Source organism: Bos grunniens, chromosome 5 (assembly GCF_055505025.1).
Source record: "Bos grunniens cultivar Pamir isolate PY7600 chromosome 5, Bosgru_T2T1.0, whole genome shotgun sequence".
NCBI lineage: Eukaryota > Metazoa > Chordata > Mammalia > Artiodactyla > Bovidae > Bos > Bos grunniens.
In genome coordinates this window covers 19,173,659-19,186,078 of record NC_141169.1, presented here as the reverse complement: position 1 = coordinate 19,186,078, position 12,420 = coordinate 19,173,659, and positions in this window count along the sequence as shown.

Here is a 12,420-nt window from a genome sequence, read left to right as displayed (position 1 = left end):
GGTCTGCTCTGGACCTGAACGTATTCCAGTTATCTTGAATGTAGCTGGATGAATATGGTCTTTATAGTATCACTTACAGGTTAGTGGGTTAAGATAACTCAATTGCTTTCCAGAGTAAGTGAGATACAGCATTTCCTCTTTTATCTGCTCTATGCCTCTGGGTGGAAGTATAGTAACACTTCACTAGACTTAAACTACTGGGTCATTTCACTCTTGGGCCTATTAGAAATAATAGGAAGTATCTGAGCTTTGTAGATTTGTGTTCAAGTCTTAAGCCCACCACTAACTATGTGTCCCATGGGTAAGATATGTGACTTTTCTGGGATCCAGGTTTCATCTCTGTAAAAAATAATGTATTATCTACTTACAGGGTTTTGTGTGAGCTAAATTAACTAACACAGATAAAGCAATAATTTGGGCTTTATAAAACAGTAAGTTCACCAAAAAAATTAAAAAGAGAGAATTCTCTTACCATGTTAAAAGAGAATCCTATGTGATTTCATTCCAACTAGCTAGGGCCATCATCTACTTTATTTCCGTTTGTTTCTACTTCTCATCTATAAGAAGGAATAGAGACAAGTTTTAGTAACTGCATTCACATTTTGAAGGGATGGAATTCTGGCATGGCCTAGCATAGATTTGGGCATGCATATTCCCTCTGACACTCACTGGTTCCATGAATGCAGGGTCTTTTTGGTTCTCTTGCCTGGAAAATCCCATGGACGGAGGAGCCTGGTAGGCTGTAGTCCATGGGGTCACAAGGAGTCGGACACAACTGAGTGACTTCACTTTCATGCATTGGAGAGGGAAATGGCAAACCACTCCAGTGTTCTTGCCTGGAGAATCCCGGGGACAGAGGAGCCTGGTGGGCTGCCGTCTGTGGGATTGCACAGAGTCGGACACAACTGAAGTGACTTAGCAGCAGCAGCAGCAGCAGGGTCTCCTTACATATAGATTGCATGACTTGTGCCCCATTTTGATTTGGGGACTGTGGCTGTTAGCTTTTCTCAAATTCTTGAATAATGTGAGCTTCCACCATCTCCCTCTCCACGTAAGCATGTTCTTCCCTTTGATTTCAGTGGTCCCAACTTCACGTTGTCTACTGCAATCTAGCTTGGGACTGATAAAGGCCATGGTACACTGGAACACTTAGCAAATGGTAATTTTCTGATAGCAATTTTTCCTGTTTTTAAATATATTAGCATATAAAAACAAGATTACATAGATACAGAGGCTTAATTATTCCTCAAAGTAATTTATTTCAAGGTAATATAAGCCCATAATAAAATTTCAGTTAAAAAAAATGAATATATTTTAAAAGCACCCATAGTTCCCCATCTATTAATACAGTGACTATGAACATTTTGGCCTATCTAACTTTATTTTTTTCTTTAAACCATGACATTTTTCTCCTTTAACACAATTACAGTCACAAGACACATGCTAATTCACACTCTTCCTTTTCACTTTATATTACATTATTTTTTAATTTTATTTTATTTTTAAACTTTACATAATTGTATTAGTTTTGCCAAATATCAAAATGAATCTGCCACTGGTATACATGTGTTCTCTATCCTGAACCCTCCTCCCTCCTCCCTCCCCGTACCATCCCTCTGGGTCGTCCCAGTACAATGTATATTACATTATTTTTTAAATATAAATTTATTTATTTTAATTGGAGGCTAATTATTTTACAATATTGTATTGGTTTTGCCATACATCAACATGAATCTGCCACGGGTGCACAGGTGCTCCCCATCCTGAGCCCCCCTCCTACCTCCCTCCCCGTACCATCCCTCTGGGTTATCCCAGTACACCAGCCCTGAGCATCCTGTATCCTGCATCGAACCTGGACTGGTGATTCATTTCATATATGATATTATACATGTTTCAATGCCATTCTCCCAAATCATCCCACCCTCTCCCTCTCCCACAGAGTCCATAAGACTGTTCTATACATCTGTGTCTCTTTTGCTGTCTCGCATACAGGGTTATTGTTACCATCTTTCTAAATTCCATATATATGCATTAGTATACTGTATCGGTGTTTTTCTTTCTGACTTACTTCACTCTGTATAATAGGCTCCAGTTTCATCCACCTCATTAGAACTGATTCAAATGTATTTTTTTAATGGCTGAGTAATACTCCATTATGTATATGTACCATAGCTTTCTTATCCATTCATCTGCTGACGGACATCTAGGTTGCTTCTATGTCCTGGCTATTATAAACAGTGCTGTGATGAACATTGGAGTACACGTGTCTCTTTCCTTTCTGGTTTCCTCAGTGTGTATGCCCAGCAGTGGGATTGCTGGATCATAAGGCAGTTCTATTTCCAGTTTTTTAAGGAATCTCCACACTGTTCTCCATAGTGGCTGTACTAGTTTGCATTCCCACCAACAGTGTAAGAGGGCTCCCTTTTCTCCACACCCTCTCCAGCACTTATTGCTTGTAGATGTTTGGATAGTAGCCATTCTGACTGGCATGAAATGGTACCTCATTGTGGTTTTGATTTGCATTTCTCTGATAATGAGTGATGTTGAGCATTAATTTTTGCAGTGATTAACAATCATATTTTAATATCTGAATTATAGTCCTAATAAGTAGATTTAATTTTATTCATCTAGCTTTTCCTTTTGGATGAAAAATTTCAGTTGTTGCCAAGTTTTGATTATATAAACAATATTGTGATAGACATTTAACTCATAAGATTTATTTTTGCATGTTTACATTATTTTTTAGGATTCTCAGAAGTGAAATAACTGAATCAGAATGGGCAGTTTTATGGCTCATGGTGTACTTTCCAAATGGATTTAAAATTAAGGCTAGGAGACCAATTCTGCCTATATCTCAGCTATAAGTAGGATCAAGCTCCACACAGAAGTTGGCATTAAAGGACTTTTAAGTAGCTTTTGCTACCTCCTGTGTTTGCTTGGAAGTGTTAGGTAGTTAGAATAGGAAATAGGAGTCCAGAATGGCAGTGACTAAAAGACAAGGAAGGGAAAAGCCCGTGAAAATAAACAAGAAAGGTTCAAGAACCAGAGTAAGGAGCTTAGGTAGAACAAACAGCATTCCTGGCTAGCCCAATTTACACAGGGCAGGCCCAGGGGGAGGAAAAAAACATAAAAAGAGGAGCCAAAGGGCTGGGGCTCTATTCTCTTTGCATCTGTTGGATAGGCATGCCCTCATGCCTCGAGGATGTATTTTCCTTTTTTTTTCTAAATAAAACTGAGCTGTAAATAATACGGAGCTGTAACACCAATCGGTCCAAGAGCTATCACATGGTCTGTCCGAGAGCCAAGAGAACCAAGACACATGGTCTGAGAGCTGTGACATGCGGAGGGCTTTAATGTCCATCGCCTCAAATTTTTGTTGAGATGAGACAGAACTGAGGAAATTACCCACTGCCCTGACAGAAGGAAATTTGATGTATATTCCGCTCAGCTTTTTCAGGTCTGTTCTGAGTCACTGTTACAGATACACTTATTCACCCTGCAATACTTTCAGGAATAAGATAGGGTACAAATAAATACATAATACTTTCACCAACCATGCACAGGCAGGTGTCTGAAACATTTTTAAGGTTTTGGGGAACACAGTCTTCTAGTTCTGTGCTGCTGCTGCTAAGTCACTTCAGTCATGTCCGACTCTGTGCGACCCCATGGACGGCAGCCCACCAGGCTCCCCCATCCCTGGGATTCTCCAGGCAAGAACACTGGAGTGGGTTGCCATTTCCTTCTCCAGTGCATGAAAGTGAAAAGTGAAAGTGAAGTCACTCAATCATGTCTGACTCTTAGCGACCCCATGGACTGCAGCCTACCAGGCTCCTCCGTCCATGGGATTTTCCAGGCAAAAGTACTGGAGTGGGGTGCCATTGCCTTCTCCACTAGTTCTGTGCATTATACTCTAAATTACAGTTGGTGCCTAACCTCTGATAAGATGAATTTTTTCTATAACTCTTTCTTAAGAATTGCTATTTTACTGTTAAAGCATCAACTTTACATATACTGCTGCTTGCTCAGTCGCTCAGTCATGTCCAAGTCTTTGTGAGGCCATGGACTGCAGCCCACCAGGCACCTCTGTCCATGGGATTTTTCAGGCAAGAGTACTGCAGTGGGTTGCTATTTCCTTCTCCAGGGGATATTCCCAACCCAGGGATCAAACCCAAGTTTCTTGAATCTCCTGCATTGGCAGATAGATTCTTTACCACTGTAGCACCTGTGAAGCCCATTATATACAGCTGATGCCCAGTTAACACAACATCCTACAATCATTTTGAAAACATACAGAAATATATCATCAAGGGAAAAAAATAACTAGTATTTTGGGCCATATAACTCTGCTCTTAAAAACTAATTTTAGAGAAAATGCTTATTGAAGCTAAAGTAGTCTTAAACTTTCACCTGTAGAGAATGGTTGCATAAAGCACAGAGCATTAGCAGAACAATAGTGCCTACGTGCCAAGTTGCTCAATCATGTTCGACTCTTTGCAGTCCTATAGACTATAGCCTGCCAGGATCCTCTGTCCAAAGGATTCTCCAGGTAAGAATACTTGAGTGGGTTGCCATGTCCTCTTCCAGGGGATCTTCCTGACCCAGGGATCAAACCTGCATCTCTCATGTTTCCTACATTGACAAGTGGGTTCTTTACCACTAATGCCATCTAGAAAGCCCTGTGATAAAATTGTTATATATTGTTAAATATACAGTTAGGAAGAAAGATTTCTGATGAATATATTTTGACAAAGGAAAAATGTAGGAATTAAACCTGCAAACCAAAGTAGCCTATCATCCTTTTTGTGTCCTGATTCAACAGAAGTTCAGGCCAATATCAAAGAACATTTGAGCTGTATAAAAACTGAGTTAGAACAGAAACTTAAAAATTACTTAGCTAGAGACTAATACCATATGCAATGTTGAAAAATAGTCTTATTTTCTTTTATATTATGTAGGTAAATTCAATATTCTTTTAACACTCAGAACATAACATATAACATACATGGATAACATAAAATAAGTTAAAATGAATATATATTTCATTATCAGAGTGGGAAAATAAATAGTCATATGCCATGGTGATAAAATTTTTTTAAAAAATGACATATTTTCAATTACATACATTAAATATATTATGTTCTCAATTATTTATATTTAGTAACATCTTATTTTTTACTCTGATTTTCTGAAGGGCTTCATGCAGCAACAACTCTTCACTTTCTCATTCACAACATGTTTACCATCTACTATGTGTAGGTATGGAGAAGGCAATGGCACCCCACTCCAGTACTCTTGCCTGGAAAATCCCATGGACCGAGGAGCCTGGTAGGCTGCAGTCCATGGGGTCACTAAGGGTCGGACACGACTGAGCGACTTCACTTTCACTTTTCACTTTCATGCATTGGAGAAGGAAATGGCAACTCACTCCAGTGTTCTTGCCTGGAGAATCCCAGGGACGGGGGAGCCTGGTGGGCTGCCGTCTATGGGGTCGCACAGAGTCGGACACGACTGAAGCAACTTAGCAGCAGCAGCAGCAGCAGCATGTGTAGGTATTATTCTAGAATAATATTCATGTCTATTTCCCAACTATGTATTCTTTAGAAAGGAAATTGTGGTGGCTCAGATGGTAAATAATTTAACATTAGCCTAATAAAAAATACAATTGGAAAGGTAAGACTGCAACAAGAAAATCATATAGATCACTATCAAATGTAAAGTTTAGAATTTAGATATTCATTTAAATTTGACATGTTAGCATGACTGTATACTACCAATGTCTGTACCAGCTTCTGAAATTTAATTTCTATAAGGAGGGTTCAAAGACAAAGGAAAAATATAAAGAAAATGAAAGAAAACTAAAAATTCAAGAAACACTATAACCTAGGACTACATACCTTAGGAAAAGAAACTGCTCCAAAGAAATAAAATACAACTATGATAGAAAATAAAAATGAGATCTTATTTGACATCATAAACAACAGATTATTGGCCTAAAAGTTATTCTTTGGAAAATATTTGCAAAAAATCCAATGGTATGACTATGTTGAATCCATCTAAACATTCATTTTTAATAGACAACTTCTAATTTCTCATAGATAAGATATTTGTTTTTCCAGTAGTCCACGAGGTCACAAAGAGTCAGATGTGATTTAGCAGCTGAACAACAACAACAAAAGACATTTGTGGAAATCATTTTCTTTGATTTTCCTAGGTCCTATGTTTACCCCAAAGGCAAAACACTTTTAATGAAATATTACCCTCTTGAAAGAAAAGGTTTTTGAATCCCACAGGGAAGGTAAACAACTCATTAGGAAAGAATAAAACCCTGACTTGTAATACAATGTTATAGGGAAGGGGAGCCACTCCCAGCCCGCCAAAAGCCTTAGCCATGCTTGCCAACATAATCTCCCAGTTTAGCCTTCAAAGCTGCTCTTATTTTGGCAGTGTTTCTCCAAGCAGCTGTGGGCTTTGCTCTTAGTGCTTGTAGCCTCCATCATCTTCATTATTGACGGTGAATCTTTGACAAAGTGCCTCAAAACTATAGCAAAATGCTCTGCAGACATACTTAAGAGAAGGGGTCAACACATTTCTAGAAGCATAAAAGCTGATTACCTTTGTATCTGAGCACAGGGCAGATAATCAGTGGGAGAGATGGGCCAGAGTGCACAGGAACAGTAGCCTGTGGTTTAGTTCTGTTCACTCCAGCATAAAGGAGAAGAGAGATAAGAAGCTCCTTTATGTGATTAGGGGAAAGAAAAATCTATACTTTCCATATGGGAATTTCTCATGTGTTTTCTTAATGAACACAGAGAAGTTGAGAGAGACTTTTAAGCTGTTAAAACTTTTAACATATTCTCTTTGGGACTGGGAGAGTATGAATTTCCTAATTTCATCAGAACCATTAATGACTTCAGTTCCTTCCTATTTCAACAAAGGAAGTAGAGGGATTTTTTTTTTTTTTTTTTTTTTACTGCATTATGATTTTGAAAAGCATTAGACAGCAGGAGAAATGATTTGTAATCATGCTGTGGAAAGAAAAATATATTTTTTTTCTTCTTTAGAAATGATTCTCATTGAAAATCTTAAAGCTTTTTAAAGGCTAGATAATTTATTATAATGGAACATACTTATGAGTTAGCATTTCATAATAACTGGGAGGTTATCTTGGAGAAGGCAATGGCAACCCACTCTAGTACTCTTGCCTGGAAAATCCCACAGATGGAGGAGCCTGGTGGGTTGCAGTCCATGGGGTCGCTGAGGGTCGGACACGACTGAGTGACTTCACTTTCACTTTTCACTTTCATGCATTGGAGAAGGAAATGGCAACCCACTCCAGTGTTCTTGCCTGGAGAATCCCAGGGATGGGGGAGCCTGGTGGGCTGCCGTCTATGGGGTCGCACAGAGTTGGACACGACTGAAGTGACTTAGCAGGGAGGTTATCTTTTCTCCCAGGTTTATATCTTTAAATGATGTTTTAGCCTCCAGTGAAGATTGCATGTTTCTGTTCCAACTATAAACTCAAGAAAAAACTAAGGAAACATCAAGAGGGACACATCACCTCTTATGTTCATTGTTTTCCACGATTTTTTAAAGAGGGTCTTTTCCTCACCCAAATGACTGAGGTGAAGAGAAAAAAGAGGGCAAATGCCAGATATACAGACCAGAACCAGAAAATTATTCTTGAAAGTAGTAGAAAAAAGAACATTGTCCAATGACCAGGTAACTTGATGTGCTGTAAAAGGGAGGAATGTACAAGCAGGAAGAGAAGCACAAGGTCCTGAATCCAGAAAAGGGACAGAACTACACCCTTGGACTCAAAATGTAGGCCTGCAAATACGTTATAGAGTAGGAGGGGCTGAGCAGAAGGAAGCTGCAGCTATAGTGGTAGTGATACTGAGCTCGCTATTGTGCCTGGCTAAAGTCAGACAGAGATTCACTTAAACAGCTAAATTAAGTGATATATGTACTAGGAATTTTTTTAAAGAGTTTAGTATATTTTATTTGATAGAATTAAGTTAAAAGAAAGCATTTGTTTAATTCAGACCAGTTTCTGCAATACATAGGTCCACACTCACCAATTTAATAACTTTGTTGAAATGTTACAAATTTATTGAAAGACACAAAATCTCAACACACAAAAACACACAAAAGAAGTAAATGGTACAAATAAACTTACATCTATTAAAAGTATTAAATTAATAATTAATAACATTCCAAAAAAGAAAGCAAGGCCCGGATGGCTTTCCTGGTAAATTCTACCCAACATTTAAGAAAGAAGTTATACCAATTCTCTATAATCTTTCCCACAAAATATGAGCAGATGGAATATTTCCAAACTTATTCTATATACCAGAATTATCCTAATACCAAAGCCAGTTAAAGATATTACAATAAAAGAAAATTATAGGCCAAAAGCTCTCATAAACTTCGATGTAAATATCCTCAACAAGACATTAGCAAATAGAAACCAACAATATATTAAGAGAAAATCCAACATGACAAAATGGGGTTTATTCCACATATACAAGGCAGGTTTGACATTCAAAAATCAATTAATGAACATTTCAAAAATACATGTAAGTCAAACCATTATGCTATATAAAACTTATATGGTTTTCTATCGCTTTCATGCTATATAAAACCTTTATGCTATATGAAAATTATATCTCAGTAAATATGGAGAAAGAATCAACTAATATGATCTATCACTTCAATGAGCTACTGAGGAAAAGACAAAAGATTAGGTCATTAGATGTAGAAAAACTTTTGGCAAAATCCAACAACCATTCATTTTCTCAACTTAATAAAGAATTTCTACAAGAAATCAACAGCTAACGCCATTCTCAGTTTTAAGAAACTTGCAGTTTTTCCACTAATATCAGGTAGATGCAAGGATGCCCCCTCTCACTACTCCTTTTCAACACCATACTTGAAGCTCTAACAATAAAAAGGATTGCTGGTTGGGAAAGAAAAAACAAAACTGTCTTCATTTGCAGATGATATGATTGACTAGGTAGAAAATCCAAAAGAATCAACAAGGAAACTCCTGGTATTGCTACCCAACTGTAACAAGACTGTAGGATACAAGCTGAATGATAGAGTCAATTCTATTCCTATTCATCAGCAAGGAAAGTAGAATTGAAATTTAAAATATATCACAAATCACATTAGCACACCCAAAATTGAAAACTCAGGTATAAATCTAACAAAATACATATAAAATCTATACGAGAAAAACTATAGAACACTGATGAAAGAAATCAAAGATCTAAATAAATGGGGAGATATTTCACATTCATGGATGCTGCTGCTAAGTCACTTCAGTCGTGTCCAACTCTGTGAGACCCCATAGACGGCAGCCCACCAGGCTCCCTTGTCCCTGGGATTCTCCAGGCAAGAACACTGGAGTGGGTTGCCATTTCCTTCTCCAATGCATGAAAGTTAAAAGTGAAAGTGAAGTCACGTAGTCATATCCGACTCTTAGCGACCACATGAAATGCTGCCTACCAGGCTCCTCTGTCTGTGGGATTTTCCAGGCAAGAGTACTGGAATGGAGTGCCATTGCCTTCTCCGCACATTCATGGATAGGAAGACTCATATTAAGATGCCTGTTCTTCCCAACTTGACCTATAGACCAAGGCAATCTCAATCAAAATCTCAGGAAGTTATTTCATGTATACCAAAACCTTATATGAAAGTTTATATAGAGAGACAAAATAACCAACACAATGTTGAAAAAAAAGACCAAAATCAAGAATCTGACATTCTTTGACTTCAAGACTTATACACTTAAAGTAATCAAGACAATGTGATATTAACCAAAGAATAGACAAACGAATCAATGGACAGGAATATAGACCAGAAAGACATCCACATAAATTCATCTCACATGCTAGTAAAGTAATGCTCAAAATTCTCCAAGCCAGGCTTCAGCAATACATGAACTGTGAACTTCCTGATGTTCAAGCTGGTTTTAGAAAAGGCAGAGGAACCAGAGATCAAATTGCCAACATCCGCTGGATCATTGAAAAAGCAATAGAGTTCCAGAAAAACATCTATTTCTGCTTTATTGACTATGCCAAAGCCTTTGACTGTGTGGATTACAACAAACTGTGGAAAATTCTGAAAGAGATGGGAATACCAGACCACCTGACCTGCCTCTTGAGAAACCTGTATGCAGGTCAGGAAGCAACAGTTAGAACTGGACATGGAAAACAGATGGGTTCCATATTGGAAAAGGAGTACGTCAAGGCTGTATATTGTCACCCTGCTTTTTTAACTTATATGCAGAGTACATCATGAGAAACGCTGGACTGGAAGAAACACAAGCTGGAATCAAGATTGCCGGGAGAAATATCAATAACCTCAGATATGCAGATGACACCACCCTTATGGCAGAAAGTGAAGAGGAACTAAAAAGCCTCCTGGTGAAAGTGAAAGTGGAGAGTGAAAAAGTTGGCTTAAAGCTCAACATTCAGAAAATGAAAATCATGGCATCCAGTCCCATCACTTCATGGGAAATAGATGGGGAAACAGTGGAAACGGTGGCTGACTTTATTTTTTTAGGCTCCAAAATCACTGCAAATGGTGACTGCAGGCATCAAATTAAAAGACGCTTACTCCTTGGAAGGAAAGTTATGACCAACCTAGACAGCATATTCAAAAGCAGAGACATTACTTTGCCAACAAAGGTCCATCTAGTCAAGGCTATGGTTTTTCCTGTGGTCATGTATGGATATGAGAGTTCGACTGTGAAGAAGACTGAGTGCCGAAGAATCGATGCTTTTGAGAAAGCATCAAAGTGGTGTTGGAGAAGACTCTTGAGAGTCCCTTGGACTGCAAGGAGATCCAACCAGTCCATTCTGAAGGAGATCAGCCCTGGGATTTCTTTGGAAGGAATGATGTTAAAGCTGAAACTCCAGTACTTTGGCCACCTCATGTGAAGAGTTGACTCATTGGAAGAGACCCTGATGCTGGGAGGGATTGGGGGCAGGAGGAGAAGGGGACGACAGAGGATGAGATGGCTGGATGGCATCACTGACTCGATGGACGTGAGTGTGAGTGAACTCCAGGAGATGGTGATGGACAGGGAGGCCTGGCGTGCTGCGATTCATGGGGTCGCAAAGAGTCGGACACAACTGAGCGACTGAACTGAACTGAACTTTAATAAGGAACAAAGGCAATACAATGAAGCAAAAATAGTCTTTTCAACAAACAATGCTGGAGCAACTAGATATCCACATGCAAAAGAAAAATGAATCTAGACACAGATTTTGTACTCTTCATAAAAATTAACTCAAAATGGATCACCTGTCTAAAATATAAAACACAAAACTATAAAACTACTAAGAGATAAAATAAGAGAAATCTAGATGACCTTGGGAATGCTAATAACTTTTTAGATACAACACCAAAGGCATGATCCATGAAAGAAATACTTGATAAGCTGAACTTTATTAAAATAAAGACCTTTAACTCTGCAAAAGATAATTTCAAAAGAATAAGACAAATCACAGACTGAGAGAAATATTTGCAAACCACATTTGATAAGGAACTATTATCCAAAACATACAAAGACCTCTAAAAAATCAATGATAGGGAAACCAAAAAAACCAATTTAAAAAATGGGTCAAAAATGTTTATAGACACCTTACCAAAGAAAATATACAGATGGAAAATAAGCATATGTAAAGATGCTCCACAGCATACATCATCAAGGAAATGCAATTAAAACAATGAGATATCACTACATGCCAATTAGAATGGTCAAAATTCAGAATACTGGAAATACTAAATGCTGGTAAGGATGAGGAACAGTAAGGAGTTATCATTCATTGCTGATGGGAATATAAAATAGTACAGCCACTTTGCAAGAGAGTTTGGCAGTTCCTCACAAAGCTAAACATAGTCCTACTTTTAAAGTCATATTCAATTAAAAGATATGGAGGAACCTTAAATTCATATTGTTAAGTGAAAGAAGTCAGCCTGAAAATGCTACATACTCTATGATTCTGACTAGATGACATTCTGGAAAAGGCAAAGCTATAGAGACAGCTAAAGTTTCAAAGACTGCCAAGGTTTTGGTTGGGGCAAGGATGGGAGGCTGGAAGAATAAATAAGTGAAGTGTAGTGGAAACTTAGAGCAGTGAAATCTGAATGACATGATAATGGTGAATACATGATATTATATATGTATCAAAACCCACAAAACTCTACAAGGAGTGACCTTAATTGTAAATTATAGACTTAAGTTCATAATAATACATCAATATTGGTTCATTAATTGTAATAAATGGACACAGTAAAATGTTAATGGAGAAAACAGTGTGAGTGTATGTCATGGGGATGGTCTATGGAGACTCTCCGAACTAGCTGATCAGTGTCTCTATAAATCTAAAACGGTCCTAAAAAATGAAGTCT